The following is a 4,378-nucleotide window of genomic DNA, read 5'->3' on the forward strand; positions in this document are numbered from 1 at the left end:
CGTTTGTTTAACAGGGTGTACCAAAGCTCTCCCGTCCGCACTGATTTTCGACGATGTTATAAGTTGCGTTAGGGACCGCATCTACCTTCTTTCGAAGTTAGCAGGCAACTACGCTGTTATGCGGCGGCTCGTTTCGGCCCATTCAACATCTGTCCTTCAAGTGTAACGAGCGAGTAACGGAGTTTACATTTCATACCTGACACAGCAAATTTGTGTTCGTGGGGTCTCTATTCTAATTCGAACATTTGACTTACGCTATACGTATTCGTTTCGGAATATCGTTTCTACGTCTTCCGTTAACTATACGTGGTTAACATTATGAAGACAATTAATAACATTTGTGAAATACAACTTTGTTTGCGGAAAACATAATGATGTTCGAAGTCGCCAGTTTTTCCACGACAAACGACTTTCAACAACTTATATATGCATAATTGTTGCAACCGATTACCGGGAATTATATATATATATAAGCAGTGCGGACGTGAAAGCTTCGGTACACCCTGTTAAACAAACGGACAAATGGAAGCTGTACAATTGGAGAGCGATCCGCCTTCACCAAGATGCATAAGCAATTCATTAATAGTTTATATATATATATATTACAAAAAACTAATAATAAAAGAAGTTGCATGGCGCGAGATTCGATCCGGCGACCTTCAGATTACGAACCCCAGCGCTTACCGCTGCGCCACGACGCTGTAGAAAACTATCAATCGCAGAAAGTATTTCACCGCAACGGTTACTTTTAACTGTCGATTTTCTCGACAACGGCTGAGAAGTGCATCTTGGTGCTTTGCCACATTACACCTCTGGCCATGAGCTTTTATTATGCGCAGTATGAATCGAATATGAATTTCACAATTGGCGACCTCCCCTTGTTAGTGAGGTATATTTTGTTCAGATTGTTATTGAAAATTCGAACGAAAATAGTTCGTCGTCTTTCACAGCGGGGGCCGGCCGGGGTGGTCGAGCGGTTCTAGGCGCTACAGTCTGGAACCGCGCGACCGCTACGGTCGATGTCCTTAGGTTAGTTAGATTTAAGTACTTCTAAGTTCCAGGAGACTGATGACCTCAGAAGTTAAGTCCCATAGTGCTCAGAGCCATTTGAACCATTTCACAGCGGGAGTAAATTTGAATCATATTATTCTGGCTGTAGAGCGGCGTCAAGATTTAAATAGCTTACTACTTTGCCTGAGTATGCACCTGGAAGCATTTTTGAACGTTAATTTCAGTGACCCAACGCTGTAGCTGACAACGAACTGGTGAGTGCTGCCGATGAAAGAATGTCAACGGGAAATTATTGGACTTACCCACATTGTATACTAAGTCATCAACCTGAAGAAAATCTGCTAATAGAAAGTCTATTCATAGAGCTTGAATTTACACTCTGCTGACGAACGGAGAGAAAATTTCATACCTGCCACAATGTTGCACCACAATGGCAGCGTTTTCTTATTATAGTAACAGATAAAGTTTCGACAGGTAAGGATGACACTCAGATTCTGCTTATCGTTTCACAGTGGCAAGTCCGGCAATTCACACACCAGGATATCATTCAAGGTCATCGAAATGCTGTAGCACAGTGAGACAGCTATTCACAGTTACGGTAACTGGGGAATATCTGACAACTGAGGATGATGTGCAGTTTTCGCTTATCACATAGGACGGAGTAGGCAGCTTTCAGCGCCTCATTCTAAGCGGCAGATAGTGTAAGTGCTCACGAGTCAGTAGCACTCGATGCAGAACTTTTTCTTTCAGTATCATCTGTGTTAGGAAAGTGAATCGAGGTCCCCCATTTTTTATTCTTTTACTAAATTCGCAGAAAGTTTGAAGTCTGTCGGTCATCGCTTCGTGTGAGAGTGAATCATCGCTATGTGCTGAAGTATTCAACTCTTTAAGCCTTACGAACTTAAAGTTTGTTAATATTTTGTCACAGATAGTTCGCGTAGAAATTTGATTGATTTGGTACTACTATTGTTTCTTTGTGGCTAGTATCAAGATGTTTGCCATAAGCTCCACTTGGTCCTGATTTCACAACCATTAGGCTGTGAAGTACATTAAAATCCACGTAGAAGGAATACCTGCATCCGATACGAGCTATTAACCAGTGACTATCGATCTGATTAATTATTCATGATAGCCGTCCGAAGTGGCCGTGCGGTTAAAGGCGCTGCAGTCTGGAACCGCAAGACCGCTACGGTCGCAGGTTCGACTCCTGCCTCGGGCATGGATGTTTGTGATGTCCTTAGGTTAGTTAGGTTTAACTAGTTCTAAGTTCTAGGGGACTAATGACCTTAGCAGTTGAGTCCCATAGTGCTCAGAGCCATTTGATTTTGAATTATTCATGATATGTGTTATTCATAGTTTGTCTTTGATACGTACTTCACCCACCACGCACCATGTCTGTTCCTTTGTTTTGCTCACTAGTAAAGGTAAAGGAGAAGTTTGTATGAGAACTCGGACTTTTTAAAATGATTAATTCTTCTTCGATCACCACCAGACCACACGTTCATAATAACACAGTTAGCATTGTGTAATACATTAAAATCTATGTAGAAGGAAGGATAATATACAATATGTACAAGTGCCAAGAGGGAACAATTGCAGTGGAAGACCAAGTACGAAGTGCTCGGATTAAAAAGAGTGTAAGACATGGATATAGTCTTTCGCCCCTGCTGTTCAATCAGTACATCGAAGAAGCAATCACGGAAATAAAATAAAGATTCGAGAGTGGAATTAAAATTTAGGGTGAAAGGACATCAATGATAAGTTTCGCTTATGACATTGCTATCCTCAGTGAAGGTGAAGAATAAATTGGAAATTTGTGGTAAGGTCTTATGGGACCAAACTGCTGAGGCCATCGGTCCCTAAGCTTACGCACTACTTAATCTAACTTAAACTAACTTACGCAGAGAACAACACACACACCCATGCCCGAGGGAGGACTCGAACCTCCAACGGGAGGAGCCGCGCAGACCGTGACAAAGACGCCCAAAACCGCGCGGCTAACCCGCGCGGCCAGTGAAGGAGATTTGCGGGATCTGCTTAATGGAATGAATAGTCTAATGAGTACGGAATATGCACCGTGAATAAATCGAAGAAAGACGAAAGTAACAAGGAGTAGTAGAAATAACGAGGAGTAGTAGAAATGAGAACAGCGAGACAAGACTGGTGACCTTCTATCTAGGAAGCAAGATAACCCATGACGGACGAAGGAATGGAGACATAAAACGCAGGCCAGCGCTGGCAAAAAGAGCATTCCTGGCCAAGAGAAGTCTACTAACATTAAACAGAGGCCTTAATTTAAGGAAGAAATTTCTGAGAATGTACGTTTGGAGCACAGCATTGCATGGTAGTAAAACACGGATTGTGACAAAACCGGAACAAAAGAGTATCGAAGCACGTGAGATATGGTGCTACAGAAAAATTTTGAAAATTAGGCGTACTCTTAAGATAAGGAATGATGAGGTTCTCCGGAGATTCGGCGTGGAAAGAAATATGAGAAAAATACTGTCAAGAAGAAGGGGCCGGACGGTAGGACATCTATTAAGATATCAGGGACTAACATCCATCGTAAAACTAGACGGAGCTATAGACGGTAAAAACAGTAGATGAAGGCAGAGATTAGAATACGTCCAGAAAGTAATTGAAGACATAGGTTGCAAGCGCTACTCTGACAAGGGAACCTCCCCATCGCACCCCCCTCAGATTTAGTTATAAGTTGGCACAGTGGATAGGCCTTGAAAAACTGAACACAAATCAATCGAGAAAACAGGAAGAAGTTGTGTCAAGCTATGAAAAAAATTAATAAAATATACAAACGGAGTAGTCCATGCGAAGATAGGCAACATCAAGGGCAATTGGAGTCAAGGAGCGCCGTGGTCTCCTGGTTAGCGAGAGCAGCTAAGGAACGAGAGGTCCTAGGTTCAAGTCTTCCCTCGAATGAAAATTTTAATCTTTTATTTTCTGTTTATGTGACAAACTCTTATGTTTTCATCACTTTTTTGGGAGTGATTATCACATCCACAAGAAAACCTAAATCGGGCAAGGTAGAAGAATCTTTTTACCCATTCGCTAAGTGTACAAGTTAGGTGGGTCGACAACATATTCCTGTCATGTGACACACATGCCGTCACCAGTGTTGTATAGAATATATCAGACGTGTTTTCCTGTGAAGGAATCGGTTGACCTATGACCTTGTGATCAAATGTTTTCGGTTCCCATTGGAGACGCACGTCCTTTCGTCTACTAATCGCACGGTTTTGCGGTGTCGTCGCAAAACACAGACACTAAACTTATTACAGTGAACAGAGACATCAATGAACGAACGGACAGATCATAACTTTGCGAAAATAAAGAAAGTAAAATTTTCAGT

The sequence above is a fragment of the Schistocerca americana genome, chromosome 2, assembly GCF_021461395.2.
Source record: "Schistocerca americana isolate TAMUIC-IGC-003095 chromosome 2, iqSchAmer2.1, whole genome shotgun sequence".
Taxonomy (NCBI): Eukaryota; Metazoa; Arthropoda; class Insecta; order Orthoptera; family Acrididae; genus Schistocerca; species Schistocerca americana.